General features: G+C 48.3%; 1 protein-coding gene across 4 annotated transcripts in view; it reads right to left on the reverse strand.

Moving 5' to 3' along the window:
* LPP (LIM domain containing preferred translocation partner in lipoma) overlaps positions 1–18,268 on the reverse strand; it is a 676,388-nt gene extending 658,120 nt beyond the window's left edge. The window contains exon 1 of one of the 4 annotated variants that reach the window (XM_060640772.3): positions 18,133–18,268. The gene's annotated coding sequence lies outside the window, so the exon portion shown is untranslated. Of the gene's footprint in view, positions 1–14,494; positions 14,516–17,932; positions 18,034–18,132 lie in introns of those variants that run through there. The other 3 variants (XM_060640763.3, XM_060640764.3, XM_060640766.3) reach the window with 3 other exon arrangements.
* Between the last annotated feature and the right edge of the window lie 1,096 nt (positions 18,269–19,364).

Here is a 19,364-nt window from a genome sequence, read left to right on the forward strand (position 1 = left end):
GTCTGGAGTTGAGTTAGTTAGCAACGTACCAATATCAGTTTCTTAGTTTTAACAAATGTCCCATGGTGATACGATATGCCAAAAATGAGAGAAACTGGGCAAGGGGTATATGAAAATTCTCTGTACAATCTTCACAACTTTTCCATATACTTAAGAAACCATTCCAAAATTAAAAGTGTATTTAAAACAATGACCCGGGGGCACCTGGCTGGCTCAGCTGGAAGAGCAATTAACTCTTGATGTCAGGGTTGTAAGTTCAAGCCCCACATTGGGTGTAGAGATTACTTAAAAATAAAATCTTAAAATAAATGGTGACCCAAAAATCCACTCATCTCCAATATATTTTCCAAATCACAACCTTCTGACTATAAAAAATAACACATAAAAACAGTAGATAATATTTAATGAGTGCTTAGTATGTGTCAAGCTCTATTTTAAGGGCTTGATATATACCAACTCATTCAATCCTCACAAGGAGATAGATAATTCTGTCATTCCCATTTTATGGATGTGGCAACAGAGGGCTAAAGAGATTAAGTAACAAGTCAGGGTATAAATGACAGAGCCTGGCTCTAAAAGTAGAGCCAGGATACGGTCTAGCTCCAGAGCCCATGCTCTCAAACACTACCCAGATCAAAGCTTTCCAAATGCTTCTGGATTTTTCAAGTAGGCATATATAACTGGGAAAATCCAAAGACTAATCACAAAGACTAAAAGGTGAGTGTCATGTTTAATACAAAGAGGAAGCAAAAGAACTCTCAAGGTAAATTCCTACCTTTTGAAAGTCTTTCCTGTAGTGGGACCAAACCTCACCGCCATTACCAATGGCCTCTCTACATGTGAATGACTTCTCTGAGTTTGTGCTATGTCCTGTGCTCTTTTGACACATCATTCTAGATGATCTGCAACCACTTGCCAGGCTACCTTTTCATCCCTGGAGTGTCTGTCCAGGTAGATGGCTAAACCAAACATGCAAGCTGCCTTTTTTAAGATAGTCAGAATAAGCTTAAGCTTTCCAGGTAACTAGTTTTCCTAGGTTCTCAAGAATCCATGCTGAAAACTCAGGAGTGCATTACCCCATTCTAGAAACAACAAAAACAACAACAACAACCCCCCCCCCCCCACACACACACCCAAAACAAACAAACAAACAAAAACCTCCTTCCCGATTTATAATGTACGTCACTGGCTTTGGTTTCCCACAAGTGTCAAAGAAAAGTCAGACAGCTTCTCACCTCCACAGTGGGCTCCTTGAGGGCAAGACTTAACCTCATTCATTGAAGTATAATATGTATTAAACAAAGAAATGATTCTAAAGACCAAACAATCTCCTGGAAAGATTTGCAGCTGGCCAGGACCACCATTCCCCAATCTGTCCTGCCAATGTCACCATCTGTCTTTAGAAAGTTCTGGAGTGGACACCTCCATGGACAGAGCTGGAAGGGAAAAAGGAATACTGAAGAGATGGGGAGAGAGGGAGCCATACAACTAGAGAATGGGAGGAAAACACAGCAGAGGGAGTGTAGGCAAAGAAGAGATAAGGCTGAGTGGCAGAAGAGAAAAGAGAAATGAGTAAAAAAGCAACAGACAATATAAAGAAAATGAGTCTAGAAGAAGACAGGGTATAGAAGAAGCAATGCTCAGTGAATGTCTACCATGTGTGGCCATGAAGCTATGCTCATTACACACTTCCTTGTGTTGCCAGGCACAAAGATATGTCTGATCAAATAATCCAGGTTGACTTCACCTTGCGTTGACTCAACCACTGTTAACACTCAACATTTTTCTGTTGAAAGGGCCCAAAGTCTAACATTTCATTGACGGATAAACTGAGGCTCAGACAGGGGAAACTTGTACTCAAAGTGGAATCAGAAACACAACCCGGATCTCCCCATTCCTTGCCCTGTGCTCCTCTCCATATAGAGACGGATAACAAGGTGGGTAGTGAAAGAGCACAGCCTGAGGCCAAAGCTCCCTGATGCGGCAGACCAGTCTGGTAGATCGTCCTCCACTTTATCTGACGCGTCCCATCTGCTGGTTGCTACCGGAGACAAGAAAACTGGTAGCATCATTTTAAATGAAACAGATGACTTTTCAGGAAGAATATAAAAAAGCAGGCTGCCTTAGATGAAAATGATGACACAAAAGGGTAAGAATGAAAAATGAAGACAGGTGATTCATCAGAACGAGGGAAGCTGGAGAGAAAGGGAAGGCGGAGGAAGGGGGATCTGTCGGGGAAATTGGAAATCAGACCTGCTAGAATGAAGCCACCCATGAAAGAGCCCTGACTCGCTCCTAAGACAGACTGTGATTCAGACAGGGGCTCTGCCCCAGACAGAGTCAGAATGCTTTACAGAAGTGATGGCTTCTGCAGATGGGCAGACACTCAGTTGGAACAAGGCCTCAAGCAGAGTTCTGCACCAAAAACGCCGCTGCCTCTTACCTCTCCAGATAGAGGCTAGAACGAAAATTGCTCTAAGCTGTGTCCGTGGGTTAGGGTGTCTCAACCAAACCAGTCATGTCCGAATTTCACAGTTGTCCTGTTCCCGATGACTACTGACCATCCTCCAGGCCCCTCTGCTTACACAACCGCCCCTCCTTCACAAGCCCAGCCCTTCTGCTCTGATTTCACACCCTCAACCCCAGCCACAAATCCCTATGTCTGAAATCACCCCGTGTCAGACACCTTTCATGCACAGATCTTCCAACCCTGTGTCAGTGACTAGGGTGCGTGCCTGAGTACCCCTCGAGGCTCAGATGTTATGGACGGGATCCCATGGCTCACAGCAGCATTCCCCAAAGCACACTGGAACACTAAGCCTAAGAAATGCCCTACGGGGACAATTTTTAAAAATTGAAAAAAAAAAAAAAAAGGAGGAGGGTGGTGATACAGGGACTCTCTGATCAAATAACTTTGAGAAACAAACCTCTTGGGAGGTCACAGTGTGCATTAGGTCACTAAAGGTTCAGAGAGTCCCATGGTAAAGATATCCATTTAATTTTGTTTACCTTGGACTTTACCAGACTTACTTGGCTATGGAACCTTTTTCTCATAGCCCAGTCTTAACGCTTTGGGAAACAGAACCTCGCAGAATCGCAGCAATCTGAGGGGCACCATCATCTTGCCCAATATTTATTCCACCGCACCTGTCCTAAGAGACCGTGTGTCTTCTTTCACAGCAAGGACCTTTTGCAAATCATCATGACACACAGCAAAGTGCTTTACGAACTGTAGGCCAATAAATATGTGTTCGATGAATCCGTTAAACCCAACCATCTCGTTTCTAAGAGGAGTAAATAGAGCCAACTATGTCCACATAACTTCCTCTAGATCGTCCAAAGTGTGTAAAAGAATGTCTTACGCGAAGGTGCTTTAAAAGAAGGTCTTGCACAAAGAAGGTGCTCAGTGATTCTTGAAGAATGGAACAGAACAGAATGGAACAGAAGCCGCTCAGCTGTACCCTAAGCCAGAGTTCTCCTGACACGATGGATTCCTACTTCTTTCCCTCCTCCTTTGCCCAAGTCGGGTATCTACCAGAAGAAAAAGGAAGATGACAAATCAGAAAAGGAAAGCCAAGGGAAAACCAAAGGCCCTTTAGGGTGGGAGGTGGGGAAATGATGTTTGCAGACTGATGGGGATAAACAAGACCTGTCTGTATCTAATTTAGACTTAATAAGATAGTTTGCTGAATGTTAATTAAATACTCAGTGGTTGCTACCAACTGTGGTGATTAACTTCATTTTGAATCAAATAAGCAATAAATGCTTAACTGAAGTTCTATTAAATTTTACCCAGCAAGTAAAGACTATGAGGCTCTTAATTGACTTTAAACAAGATAGTTATGGCAAGTTAGTTGAATTTTTATTACCTGAAGATAACTGCCTTATTAAATCTAAATTGACTATTTTATTTGATAGAGAAATGTCATCTGTTGTTTCCATTTACCAAAAACATGTCCAAAAAGGTTTACATCTGGTCCAAACTACATGGATTGGGGTTGTTTTGTTTTCTAGTCCTGCTTTAATAATTTAGTTAATTCAGGGTGCCTGGGTGGCTCAATCAGCTAAGCATCTGACCTCAGCTCAGGTCATGATCTCTCACGGTTTGTGGGTTTGACCCCGCATCGGACTCTGTGCTGACAGCTCAGAGCCCGGAGCTTGCTTCGGAGTCTGTGTCCCCCTACCTCTCTCTCTCCATCTCTCTGTCCCTCCCCCACTCACACTTTGTCTCTCAAAAATGAACACATGTTAAAAATTTTTTTTTTAATGATTAAGTTTATCCATTTAAGAATGAACGTTAATGTGGGACGCCTAGGTGGCTCCGGTGGTTGAGCATCGGGCTCTTGATTTGAGCTCAGGTCATGAGCTCATGGTTCGTGAGATCCAGCCCCACTTGGGCTCTGAGCTGACAGTGCAGAGTCTGCTTGGCATCCTCTCTCCACCTCTCTCTCTCTCTCCCCCTCTCAAAATAAACAAACAGACTCAAAAAAAAAAGCCAAGAATTTAGAAGAATTAACATAAACGTAAGAGGCAGAGAAGTCTAGGACAGAGTTTCCGTATATAAATTGAAGAGTCAAGTGATTATATTTGCTAAACCAAAAATCAGATCTCTGCATTCTCAGCGTAGAGTTTGGAGATTGCTTAGTTGTCACAATTCTGAAATTTCCAGGTTGTTTCCACGGCTTAAAGGGCTACTGATATAAAGCATGAGAAATCATAGTTAAAAAAAATGGTTGGGTCCACTACTGAACGCACCAGTGGCGTTGGGCAATTAACCTCACTCTCCTGAGGCCTCGGCAACCACTCATGTTAAACGAGGAGGTTGCGTTGGAGACTACTGACTTCACTCATTTACTCATTTTTTGGTAGTATGTGTAGTCCCTGAACAGAGCCTGGCATGGGGTAGGTGCTAAATAAGCACGGAAGGAAGGAAGGAAGGAAGGAAGGAAGGGAGGGAGGGAGGGAGGGAGGGAGGGAGGAATACATAAAGAGTAGGCAACTCAAAACATTAAACATTGGGGTGGGGTGCCTGGCTGGCTCAGGCAGTGAACATGCAACTCTTGACTTCAGGATCGTTGAGTTCAAGCCCACGTTGAGCATGGAGCTTATGTAATTAAAAAAAAAAAAAATTAAACATTTTTAGCCCTTCATACCAAGCTTCTCCAACCCACTTAAATATTGCTATTTGACCATGCACACAAGGGGAAAACACATACTCTAAACTACCACGCGAGAAATCTCTTCAGTAATTAAAGGAATGCAAACTAACACAATAATGAAACACCATTTCTTACATATTAATTTAGCAAAGACAAATACATGTTATAAAATTAAATCCAAGTGAAGATCTAGAAAAACAAGCAGACTCACACACTGCTAATGACTCTGCTGGAGGCTGAATGGCAACTGGTATGAAAAGTATTAGAGATATTCAGTATTTTGTGCTGGTAATTCTCCTTCGAAAGAACCTAAACTTGTTCAGCCAGCCCATAAACATTTGCTTAGGGTCTACCTGCTATGGATCATGCTCTACAGGGAAATGCAGGGAAAAGATCATGGTTGTCTTATCATCTGGTGGGTTGTCAGGGAGAAAGAGGACAGAGAGAACATTCTCCAGCAGCACATGGCAGGCGTTGGTGCTTTAATCCACTGACCACAGAATTCCTTTCACAGCCACATTACGTGGAAGGCACTATTATCCCCTTTCAAAGAAGAGGCTAACGAACCAATACAAGGTCGCAATCGCTAACGAATGGCAGCACCGTGATTTGAACCTGTCTCCAATCATCCTTGCCTTTTCTACTGCATCCAGGAGGAGATAAGAAATAAATTCACATAAACACATAATGCAAGGGACAGAATAGCAACTACTGTAAGGGGTAAGTGGAAGTGCCACAGAAAATAGTTGTTTTTATTAAATAATACGGTAGAAAGAAGTAAAAGCAGGGTGCCTGGGTGGCTCAGGCGGTTAAGCATCCAACTTCTGCTCAGGTCATAACCTCTCAGTTTGTGGGTTCAAACCCCACATCCGGCTCTGTGCTGACAGCTCGGAGCCTGGAGCCTGCTTCGGATTCCATGTCTCCCTCCCTCTCTGCCCCTCCGCCACTCACACTGTCTCTCTCTCTCTCTCTCTCTCTCTCAAAAATAAACTTTAAAAAAAAATTTAAAGAAGGAAGTAAGAGGTATTTGCCCACTAATGTTTACACTGCATTTGTTAACATATTGAATTGCATTTAACTTTTTTTCAAATTGAAAACTATCCTACTGTCCACATAGGTAATGTTTAAAGCAGGATTTATTGATTTCAACAAAGTTTTAGTTATGTAAAAGATATATATAAATCCCAGGCCAAAAAAAAAAGTAAGACTTCCGTAATAATATTAAGTGGAAATTTTGTACACATAGAAAAAAGTAGACACGCACTTTGGGAGTGGGGTTAAGATGAGGGTTATGATCTCATAAGAAATAAGAGAGTGGTTTTGAGGTACAAAAAGTTTTGGTGGGAGGTTTTTTGGTGTGTGTGTGTGTGTGTGTGTGTGTGTGTGTGTTTAATGTAGTTGAGTAAATACATTCTAAAAGAGTTTTTTTTGTCTTTTGATAACAGATTAATGGTTTACATGAGATGCATTTGGTTTTTTCACTAGTAAACATATTCTTACAACTCAAGTTCTCATTTATTTGTTTATACAATTAATTTGTTCATATGGTCATTTGACAAACACTTATTAAATTCTTGCCACACATCAGGATCCACAATGGATACGAATATAAACAAAGCCACAGCTTGTCCCAGGGATCGGCACAGGCTGGGAGCAGGAGGAATCCAAAATTGTGCTAACAGAAAACTCAAGTCGAAGTCCTGGCTCACCATCCGACTAGTGTGGGCCCTAGGAAGGTCATGTAATCTCTCACCTCACATTCCTGATCAGTAAAACCTGGACAGTAAAAACTACTCACAGCACTGTTGAGGGGATTTATCTGTAATTCATAGGAAAACACATGATTAACTGCAAAGCACTATAAAAATGACGACTAGTAGAAAGGCACAACCATATTCCATTTTGATCAGGATCATGCAGGCCAGTCTAGGCCACAAAGAGCTCACTTGAGTGTGTGTTAACTTATTGGCACCAAAATGGCCACTCCCTCGACACTCTGTGTGAAAAATAGCCCACCATTCTTAGTGCTCGATCATCCATTTTTAACTTCTTCTGCCATTTATCCAGTTTAGCTAAGAGGATCCTGAGAAGCCAAATGGACAGAGGATCTCCAGGTAAGATTGTTACAAATATCTTTTCGAAGGAAGGGAAAAAGTCAGATTGGGCAGGCCTCAAAGACATTTCTATATCAAGTCTTCCATCGATACCTGCGTTTTCACCAACATTCCCATCAGCCACTGCTTGAACATCTCCAGTGATTAGAGATTTAATAACCCTAGGAAGAACCAATTCCATTCAGAATCAAGAGATTCCATGGAATTCTTAAAAGATAAAAAGGGACAGAGATCTTCCCCTTGACAAAGAGCTATCTCAACAGCCCTGCACTCCGTCACCCTTCTACAGACACTGGGCATTGGATGGGATCACCTGGAGGTTATGCTGCAACCAGGGCTGGGGACTTTGCATGTATCATCTGCTCAGGGTCTGAGTTTCCTTTTATTGAAACAAGAAGATGGGGTGACCTCTATTTTACCTGTGAAACATCCACCACGTCCATGGCATCAACCCTAATTCAGCTTCCCTTTGTCTTCTGCCTGGGCTATTGCAGCACATGTTGCCATCTCGAGTACGCTCCCTCCCCATCCAGCATACCACTTTTTTCCTGAAGCACAGTTCACCCTACTTGATGCTCCTTCCATAGTGCAGACTCAACTCCTCAGCAATCAAGCCCTTTCTCAATCTCAGCCCCACCCTAGCTTTTCACCCTCATTTCCATGGCCTCTGTACTATGCAGTCTATCCCCCATGACTCCACTTCTCCAAGGTGTGGTACACTTTCTCACGTCTGTGTCTCTGCCGTGTTATTTCCCTTGCTTAACTACCCTGTGTTCCTCCTGCCTACCAAATTCCCACTCATCCTTCAAAGCCTATTTAAATGATGGTCTCTTCATCTATGAAGTTTCCCCCAGGTCCCTCGAGTTAGTCACCACCCAATCAGAGCCACCAGGTACTTTCTTGTACACAGTTTGCATCCCCAAAACCCAGACGAGAATGTCACTCATTCATTCACAGGTACATCTGGCACGATGAGTGAGCAAGGACACCAGTGCATCAGATCGACGGGCAAATAAATGTATCTTTAGGGTCCTGTTCCACTATCAACAGTGGAACCCTAATAGTCTCCAAGTGAAGCTGCTAGTCTGTGGCCAAGAAGTTTCCAGATTGGAAATGACCAGACATCTGAAAAGCTGACCTGCCTTTCACCTCATTCTAAGAAAAGGTGCCACTCACCCTCCAGGTCACTTCAGTTTGACTTTCCCACGAGTCAGGGCACACACACCCTGCCCTGTTGGTGGCAACTCCCTGCTGCAGCTCTTGCAAATGACTTGTTCTCCTACCAAACAAGGCAGAAGCTCCAGGCGCCAACTAAGTTTTGATTTTCTTCCCAGGAACTTCACAAGAACCATCTTCTGTGGAAATTCATTCGGAAGAATATGCAAGGGTTACTCTAGTGACTTCTTGGCACAGAATTTAGTACCGCACTGGGGCTTCCACGGTTATAGTCAGAGATCACTATCAAGATGGGCCAATGAATGGAAAATAAATGATTCAAAAACCCAGCTAGAGTATACACGGGGACAGAGGATCCATCTTGTTGCTTCAGATTTACTAGCCAGAGCCATTTTAGCTGCCCTGTTGCATCTTGGACGAAGCTTTCACGTCCTTCAACGTCTAACCTAAGACCCAGCCCTTCCACCAAAGTCCCACACGTGCCAGTGCGCGCACACGTCAGTCCTCTACGGTAATGGCTCTTGTGGCGGCCCCTTCCTACCCTCTGACAAGCATTAACGTGTTTGTATCAACCCTGATAAACCCTGTGTGCCTGCAATCGTGACGTCACCTTCAGGCATCCCCAAACTTCACCTTACAGAAGTAGTTCATGGAACCAACATTGCTCAAGCACATAGCGTCTCCTCTAGCAAAAACGGTGGGTGTTTGCTAAGGCAACACGATAGACCTAGTCTCACGCTCACTCCTTGCCCTAGCTCCCTCCACACTCATCTACAGGTGCGGCAACCAGACAACCTATCCTCCCAATCAGAACACCTTTGGGAGTGAAAAGGGGTCACTGTCAATTCTATGCTGGGACCCAGACAGAAGCCAGGACAGCCCAAGGAGGACGGTCCCTCTGCCTGTTAGCTAAATACTGTTGCTACGGCTACATTTCTCCACCAGAAAACTGAGGTTAGTGTTAAGGACAGGGATCCCTTCATATCCACAAAGTGGTCTTCTAAAGATGCCAAAACATTCACCATATGTCCACAGCCATCTTCTCCTAAGGGGGTCACCTCCACCTCCCCGAGTCTTTCAACGGGGCAGCTGATCTGCTGGACAATGGCCTGAGCGACTGAGGAATGCTCACAGTGGCGATGGCAGGAAAAGGGCCCATGCTGGGCGGTGGAGCAAGGCCAAGACACAATTCTTGAAGGTCAGTGAAATAACCCCACCCTGTCCTGATCCTCTTGCTGACCTGCCCCATGAAAGGTTCCCACACAAGCTCCAGAGGGAGGAGTGGCCCCGCCCCTCCACACCAGTTTTCCATTGTAACCACAGGGGGCTTTGATGTGAGGCCGTGACCCAAGCAATTACTGCAATAGAAGCAAACCCCACAGGGCTGAAAGGCACAAATCCCGTGAAGAGCGGGATGGTTGCAATGGAAGAAGGGACACCGCACGGCCATTCACTGGTCAAAAGCCATTCTGACAGCACGGAAGTGTCATGGATGCCCGTGGCACACGGTTCACTCTGCAGGGCGCGCTGTTCTCAACAGCGATGCCCTCGTCACTAAGAAGTCAAAAAATGAGGGACCTGCCAACTCACGCCTGTGACCACCCCAGGGGGCAGTCTCCATTAAGCGGTACAGCTAGGATTGGAACTTGGCACTGTCTGGGTCTAAATCCCATGATCTCCATCGCCAGTAGGGTAAAGTACCACCACCGTCTGCTACACACCATGCTGGGCACCAGAAATTGCCACACGGGCACGCTACATGGCCACACTGCAATACAGTAAGCACTGGGAAGGGAGCTCCTCCGGTTCTCACAAATGCACTGTGATGTAAGATCTCTGTAAGCCTCAGGTAACTGAGGCTCAGAGATGTTCCAGAACTTACTTAAGATCACAGGGCTAGGGGCGCCTGGGTGGCTCAGCGGGTTGAGCACCCAACTCTTGGTTTGGACTCAGGGCACAATCTCCTCGTTCATGAGCTGGAGTCCCTCATCAAGCTCTGCACTCATGGCACGGAGCCTGCTTGGGATTCCTTCTCCCTCTCTCTCTGTCCCTGCCCCACTCTCTCCCTCTGTGTCTCAAATAAATAAATAAATAAATAAATAAATAAATAAATAAATAAAACTGTAAAAAAAAAAAAAAAAGATCACAGCGCTAGTGGGTGGCTCAAACAGAGGTGTATGCTTTCCATACACCAAAATCCTTTGGTGATGGTACTGTGAAAATGATAGCATGGCAAAGCCCAGACCCTCAGAGTTTGGGGTCTCCAACCTGATTGTCAGTTGGCTTCCAAAGTCAGACACAGGCAGCGAATGCTAATTAATTACCACACGGTGAAGTAATACTGATAGTTTCCTGCCTGTGCATAAGGCCTGCTAAGGACGTTCCTGTCAATTTCTCACGCTTCCCAACAGTTAAGGAGCAGGACAGGAGCTTGGGAGGTGGGATTCTTATTCTGCCATGTAAAGCCGAGCACCCCATGGGAAGGCTCTCCACGCCTGAATTCTTGCCCACACTCTGCAAGACAAAACTAATTCTGCTGACCCATCTCTTAGATTGCAATTGGGAGCTAAATAATAAAAATGATAGTAAAATGCATCCTCCACATAAAAAGTGCTAGGAAGACCATGGGTTCTCTGAGATGGGCTGCGATGGGTAGGAGGATCTACCCTGTAATGGATCTCATACCGGCAGCGTGAAAACCTTTATGCAAGCAAAAATATGTAAAAATGAAAGGGGACGGGTAGGGTTGGGGCTGAGGGTTGTCACAAGCAAGGAAACTTGAAGTTACCATGGAGTCAGAACCTTGGTTCTTGCAAAAAAGGGAAGGGCATACATGGCAGTAAAAGAAATCAATCCCCAACACACACACACTCAAACAGCCATCGTGATCAGTTTCACAGTGTAAAGCATAAGGTTCAAGCCCAGTAACAGTGATCTCCAAGCTGTACCCCCTCTAGAATTTTCTAAAGCAGAGTTATGGGGGGTGGGCGGGGACAGTGGGGAGCAGAGAAGGCATGTGTCAGGCCAGGCTCCGCAGAAAAAGAATCAAAACCACCTTTGAAAGAGGTCTGGCCTGGGAGTATGGGCCGATGTCCGACTCAGGCTCACCTGACAAGGATGTGACCGAGCCCTGTGTCCCTTTCCCAGGGCCTCGGTTTCCTCACCTGGACAACGAGGGATCGGGTTGCTCTGGCCACCGAGGCCCAGCCCACACTTCTAAGGCAGGAACTGGTTGCCAGCTCGCAGCTTCTACTGCCTCCAAGCCTGGCTCACATGAAAGTTTTTTTTTTCCAGCCAAGGCTGATAAGCTGGCAAATAATTAGGACAAGAGGAGGCACTAAGCTACCTGTTATGATTCTGACAGCAAACAGCTCCTGGAATCCGTTCTCCCCCTCTTCTCTGCTGGGCTGGTACAGGCCCGCTATCACCCACCCTGGGACACATCAGCAGCCTCCTAAAGGGGCTCCCTGCCTCTGGGCCACTCTGCCACTAGAGCTCTCTGAAATACAGATCCACCAACAGCCTTCTTTGCTCAAGACGTAACAAAAGCCCTCCCGCTCCCCACAACTGCCGTCATCCTTGTTCCTCCTGCCAGCCCTTTCCCATCTAACCCTCCAGGGCCAGCCCCATCATTCACGGCGATCTCCAAACACACCTTTCCATTTACCAAACACTTTTAAAGCCTCAGGACTGCACATCGAGGTCTCTCTGTGTGGAAAACTCTTCCATCCCTGTCCACCATAGGAACTCCTACTCACTCTTCAAAACCCAACCCGATGTCTTCTTCTCTGAGCATGTGCCTATTCTTCCAGGTGGTGGGTCACTCCCTTCCTAGTGCTCCCATCAGCCCTTTGTTCATCCTTCTAGTAGGGCCTCACCATGCTCTATTTTAGTCTCTCTCCTATACTGGAATAAAGATCCGTAGGGACACAGCCTCGGTGGTCTTTGCCAGCCAGTATCCAGCATTTCCGTGGGGCATATGTTAATCACTCACCTGAGCTGCACTGAATACAAAGATTGGGGTGAATGTGATCACACATATAGGTGGGGGAGAAGGGGACAAAGAGTCAGGGAATGGCATCATGGCACAAGGTGGGGTTTGGCCTTGAACTTAAAGGGTCATGGGTTTACAACAGGCAGAGACCACGGTCAGGCAAAGGCACAGACTGAGAAAACAGAAGAATGTTCCAGAACAATGCAACGACCTGGTTGTGGGAGGGAAAGCAAGAGAACAGCTATAATTGCACTCACCCTCAGGATGGCGCATTGAGAGACTCCCTCTCCATTCCCAGACCCTGGTCTTCACCCTGGCAGTGGGACTGTGGCAGCCGTAGCATAGCTGGTTCTCAATCCGATCCTGGGACTCCACGGACCCAAGCTTCTGGGTCAGTAAGAGTCCCTCTCCCCCATCACTGCTCTCGTGTGGTTGCAGCGAACCAAGTCAATCCCTTTCTTCATCTAACCAGTATTTCCAAAGCATCTGCCATGTGCCAGGCACTCTTCTGGGCCTGGGAATATGGCCATTAACAAAGCAGGCATCCTTGCGATCCTCGTGAAGTTTCTTTTACAGTGGAGGGGAAACAAAGACTAGCAAGCATATAAAGCCAGGTGGTGACCAGTGCCTATATCATGTCAGTAAATGTCGTTCATTCATTTAACAAACAGGACTGAACATCTTCAAAGCACCAGAGACCAGAGGGATTTGGAGATAAGACGGCCAAAGTCTTTTTTTTTATTTTTTTTAATGTTTATTTATTTTTGAGAGAGAGACAGAGTGTGAGCAAGGGAGGGGCAGAAAGAGAGGGAGACACAGAATATGAAGCTGTCGGCACAGAGCCCGATGAAGGGCTTCAACTCACAAACTGTGAGATCATGACCTGAGCTGAAGTCGGACACCCAACCGCCTGAGCCGCCCAGGCAGCCCAGCCAAGGTCTTGCTGACTTTGTTGAGTGCCATTTCTAGGTTCTGTCTTTTCTACCTGAAAATACCTTTATCTGTGAGCCATCGAAATGCAAACGACAAACCCGAGGCAGGTGGGCCACAGGAAGAACTGAAGTTGATCTCTCAGAGTCCTGAGCCAGAAAGCCATCTTTCAGGAAGGGGTCTGCATGACCCAAGGAAGGGCAGGATCCAACAGGAGCTATTCCACTCAACTCCAGAGGACACCCAGCCTTGTTGAAGGAGCCACACACAGATCCAGGGCACTAACAGGAATCAAAACCCTCCCTTGCTTCCCAACTTTGCCATCTCCCCAACCGCCTCTCTCCAGGAATACAGCAAATCCTTATCGCGACAGAGGGCTGAGGAGGGAACAATGATGGGGGATGGTTTGCTGGAGAGGCTCTACTGTCTCTGGCCGGTAGGTTTGGGGAGAGAAGACACCCAAAGGTAGAGGGAACGGTAGTATCTTATGAGAGAAGGGGCCGGGCAGCACCAATGTGGCATTGAGAAGCCTGGTCACCCACATAGCCCTTCAACTGTGATCCCACCGGGCCCCGTGAATGTGCACTGAATTCAATGCCAAGGAAAAACACTGGAAAACACCATTGATTTTCATTCTGTGGACACCGGAGAGAAGCGTGAAGAAGCTACAGCTCAGGCGAAGGTTGGACACTTAGCCATGGACTAGCAGTTGCGTGACCTTACTTGGCCAAAAACTCATTTTCTCATCTGCACAATGAGATGGATAATCATAAAGCTTCCCTTCACCAACCAATAGGAGAATTACATAAGCAGATGAGAAGCACTCAGAAAACCATCAAAATTATTATTATATTATTATTACTATTATTATTATGAATGCTAAGCAGACCCACGTTTTCTAGCCTCAATCCTGCGCTTTCCCTGCTGACAAGCACGGATCCCATTAACTCTCCTGCCACCCACCCTATTCCCAGAGAGTGAGGAGGGGCGAACACCACATCAGTGTTCTTTCTCATTTCTGTGACCCGCACGGGAATGCACCGGCCCATTCCCACGTCGCATCCAGGGAGAGTGGACCGGACTCCCACAACACACGTCCGTTCCCTCCTTCCTCGCCTCACCTCTGCTGCACACACACCTTCGAGCCCACGGATTTCCACCCAGAGAGCTGCTTCCCACCTGCAGCACAGCCTCACCCCTCCTTCTTCACCTGGGTTTCTTCCAGCAAGGCGCAGCCTTCCAACGCCACATTCCAGGAAAAGTCCCCACCAGTGCACGCCCACCCACCCACCGAGGCGCACCCTGAGCTAAGACTCCCTATTACTGACCAGGGTCAAAGTCTCAGGTTCACTCTCAGTTACTCAATGTGTCACCGTGCTTCCTGCATTACCTCCCAGATACCTAATCCCAGCGACAAGGAGGGTTCCGGAACCCCTGCCCAGGCTCGTTCTCAAGTCAATTTCCAGAGAAGCAAGTAATGTCCCTTTAGCCTGCAAGATAAACTTAAATCTACGTAGCAAATTAAATTCGAATTCACATCTCCATTTCCCACAGCCCCCTTCCCGCTGGTCATTCAAAACACAGCCTGAGGCATAAACCTTCCCTAGGACTGCAAAAGGCCTCACAGCCCTGTCTCTGCCCAGAGCTTCTTCCCCAGGGCACAACTCCTGCTTAGCCCTAAAGATTCTCCTCAGACACTACTCCTTCTGTGGTTGCTTCCCTGAAGTCAACCCTCCTCAGTGCAGAGTAGCCAGAACATACCCCCTGTAACAGCAACCCCCCCTACACACACACACACACACACACACACACACACACACACACACGCTCCTCAACGGCAGGCACTGTGTGCCCTCATCTTTGTACTCCCAGCGCCAACCCGTTCCTGGTTCACTGTGGAGGCTGGCTCCAGAAATTCTGTGCTTCACGCACTGCGCTTCTCCCTTCTGTGTAAAAATAGCTGTGTGCTCCATCCCTTGCTTTTACCCTGTCACCAGGCATCTTCCGTCTGGGCCAAAGACCCATCATCATGGCAGCATCCTGAGCCACAGTTCTGAAATCAAATCCAGTCTGACTCTCCTCCCTTCCCAATTAATCGGCACCAGGGTCACAGCGAAGTAAAGTCACATATTAACACACCAAGAGTCAAAGTTCAGGGCTGTAATTTTGAGCATGTCTCTAATTAGCCATGTGACCTTGGGCAAAGGTTCACATGCAGATGAAAGATGTCACCAGGCCCAATTCTCCAAAGATTTTTTTGATATCCAAATGGAATGTCTAATGGGAAACTGTTTAATAAAGTGCAGAGCCCTGTACATTCATAAAGGGTGTAATGAACAAATTGTATCAAATCTAAACCATCAACTGTAAGATGTACCATTGTCAACTTAGAATGAAAAACTGCTCAGCTATGACACATCTGTGATTAAAAGAGAACCCGATTTCAGTGACATTAAAATGTAAAGTGTGTTTTAGAGTTGATGAAATAAAATTTATTTGTCTCAGTAAAACACAGAAACCTGCTACAAATTTCTCGTATTTGCCAATGGCCCGTAATAGATACTCGCAGTAAATGAACGAACACCCACTGAGAACACTCTTAGACCAAATTAGTGCCTCCCTGGCTGGAACTGGGGGGGGGGGGGGGCAAGACGCTGCCCCATGCCAGTTCCTTCCCTTCTCAATCATGTCCTAGCCTGATCAAAACCCTCAAAAGAGGACTTCAAGTCAGATCCCAACTCGCTTCATAATGAAGTCTCCTCTCCACCAACCACTACCTGGAACTGTCTACTATCCTAGAACCGTGACTTCTCCATAAGAATAGGTCACCCTAAAAAGGGTCCTCCTCATTCCCAGCATAGTAACCAGCCCAGCAACTCAGCTCCCTAGGCCTATTCCCAAAGCCAACTCTAGGCCCACCTACTGCCTGGGAGAATGCCTGACCCAAAGGGCCCAGGCCCTCAACCACTCAGACAGCTAACCCCAACTACTTATCTCTCATCTAGAGTCTACATTCCAGACTCTAAAAGCCCCGTGTTGTGGCTGGGGGACTGCCTCCCAAAGATTCAATGCAAGATCAGGCTCTTCCCTGTAATTGACTCCTGGTGCTGGCAGGCACCTGGAAGAAGGAAGGCTGGTTGGGAGTGGAGAAAACCCCGTTTGGGGTTCTGGCCCCCCAACATCCACCATTATTCAATGTAGGCTCCAGAACTAGCACCCGCCTCCTCTGGGCCTCTGTTGGTTTTCCTGCCTGTAAGAGAGTGGGAGGGTGAGGAATGGGGGTGGAGGTGGGGGCATTCAGCTACTTTCCCCCTTCTACTTAAAGTCTTCCCTAAAATGCAATTTGCTGGGAATGGTAAGCCGTTAATTAAGTCACTAGCACCTTAGTGAGAATGAGTTTCTTCGGGAGGCAAACAATTTAGAAAAGGGTACTGGAAACAAAGTTAAGTGAGTCTGGTACTAGGAAAGTAGCTCAGAGAGGACCCTAAATTTTTGCATTTTGTGTTGGAGGCAGGAAGGCAGCGGATCCCTGGGAAGGGAAGAGAAGGGAAGTCAGAGAGACCTTTCAGTTCCTGGAGCACAAGTCCCAAAGGCGTTGCTCTGTAGACTACTCAAGCACAATTCCAGTGCTTATCTCTTCTCATGCCCCCCCCATCCCCCACCCCCCCTCACCCCCGCTCCATGCACCCCGCGCCCCCAACACAGCCACATTTACAGCTTCATCTCCTCTCTCCACAATTTAGTTAGTCTTCTTGGGTCTTCATCCCTCCCCACCCGCCCATCCCGCGCAAATGGCCTTCCTGTCTCTGGCTGGCTTCAGAAAACACCCTATCCTTCAAAGCCTTGACCGAGCGCGGCCCCTCCAAAGAGAGAAATCAAACTTTATTCATGCCTTTCTCCAGGCACTCCGCACTTTATCCTGGGTCTGGTTGGGCACCTCGGGTGAATGAGCGCTCCCTGAGGGCAGGGCCTGGGCCCCATCAGCCTCTCCGACCCCACACACCCAGCCAACACAGCGCTTGGCACACAGTGAGTGCTAGAGAAATGCTTGCAGAAAAGGAACCAGGAGTAGGGAACCATCTATGTCGATTATGGCTCGGCCTCTAGTGAGTGACTCCAGGGAGGCCCTCCTTGTCTCCGGGCCTCAAATGCGCCGACTGTAAAATGGGGGGACTAGAATGACTGGGTTCCTAGGCCCTTTCCACCGTGACAACTGAGATTCCGCGAAAGCTCCAAGCGACTGGGTGTGGCCCCGCCCCCTAGACGCCCAGAAAAGCCCGGGCAGGGGGCGCTCAGGGAAGGGCTCCAACCCCGCCCAGTCCCAGGTCGACGCTTCCCGAAAACTCGGGGTCCCCCTCCCCCATGCGTGCACCCCGTGATTGCGCCGCGGCGGGCACTTCCGCACCGCGGGCCCTGCGGCCCGGGCTGGGCGCGCACTCCGCGCCCTGCGCCCCGCGCGCCTGCCTCCCGGGAGGCGCTCGCGCCCGGGGAGGGCCGGGGGTTCCCGAGGCGCCCGCGAGCGGAGGGTGGGGGGAAGGAAGGAGGATTTGCAACAATACCTCGGGGAGGAGGCGGCCGGGGCAGCGGCGGCGGCAGCGGCGGCAGCGGCTGGAGGCGGAGGCAAAGGCGAAGGAGGAGGTGCCCGGGCACTCCCCCTCCCATTGTCCCCGGCCCCGGACAGGCCCGGCCCCGCGCCCCGCACCGCGCACCGCGCACCGCGCACCGCGCCCAGCGCCCGGGCGGTGCAGCCAGCCCTTACCTTGCAGCGCCCGGCTCTCCCCTCCTTGCTAATGCTACTTATCCCGGGAAAGCTCGCGCGGGGGCCGGGAGCGGACCCACAGACAAAAAGTGAAACTTCGGCAGGGCTGGAGCTGCTGCTGGTTGGTGCCTTTCCCCCTCCTTCCTCCCCACCGTCCCCACCCCCTCCCCTTGGGCTCCCGTGCGGTGCCCTGAGAGCTGGAGGCTGACGTCAGGGGCCTGAATTCCTGACTTTGCCTGCACGCATTTGTCCATGTAAGGTATGGGAAAGCGTGTGCCCGCGGGCCGCCGCGCAGCGCTCGCCAGGCGGGGGAGGGGGCGCCCGCTGGGGCCGCGGCTAGGCCAGAAGGTGGGCGCACGGAGGGCATGTTACTTCCTGGGAGGAAGAGGAGGAGACGCGGGGATGCGGGGAGCTTGCAAAGGAGGAAGGAAAAGAGGGAGGTGTGGAGGCTTTGCCTACACTGGAGGAAGAGGAAGCAGACGTAGAAGGAGGAAGCGGCTGAGTGGAGGGGCTGCTGAAGACACGGGGGGACCCGTGTCTACAATGGAAGCGCCAATACAAGGCGCTGAGCCTGAGCAAAAGCGACCCTGCCAAGGAATCCCCTTCTCGGATCTTCTTCCTGAGCCTCGCCCTGGATTCCCAGCAACACTCAGAACCTACTGGATGGTAGAGCTGGCAAAGACCAACTTCCCAGCCCGCTCACTTCACTCAGGAGAAAACTGAAGCCCTGGGAGGAGAAATGACTTGCCCAGGGTCATACAGGACACAGATCCAGGCATTGGCCCCGGATGCTTAGCCTCCCAGCCAGATTCCGGACGCCAGATAGGGCCCTGACTCCCTTTGTCCCACTGAGCAGTGAAGCAGGCTACGTGTTCGTACGTAGGCAACACTGACCCCCCCTGGGAAGAGCTTTCCAACTTCTCAGGGCCCCAGAGTCAGTTCCTGGAAGGTTCTCATTGACAGTGAGCCCTGAGTAGCGATGACAATCAGTTGCTTCAGGGCAGCTTCCTGTGTCCCCTGCTGAATCGAACCCCTGCAGTTTTAACAATTACTTCCCAGTCTTGTCCGGAAGCCCAGAAAGCTTGCTATGTGCTTACAGCTTCAAAAAAAAAAAAAAAAAAAAAAAAAAAAAATGTGAACTGGGTGAACTGGTTTGAATAGAGGCAAGCCTGTTCTTGGAAGGTTTGAGTCGGACTTTTTTCCCTCTGACATTTGTAAATACGAGCAACCAT

This window comes from Panthera onca, chromosome C2 (genome assembly GCF_046562875.1).
Source record: "Panthera onca isolate mPanOnc1 chromosome C2, mPanOnc1 haplotype 2, whole genome shotgun sequence".
In the NCBI taxonomy this organism is placed as follows: Eukaryota; Metazoa; Chordata; class Mammalia; order Carnivora; family Felidae; genus Panthera; species Panthera onca.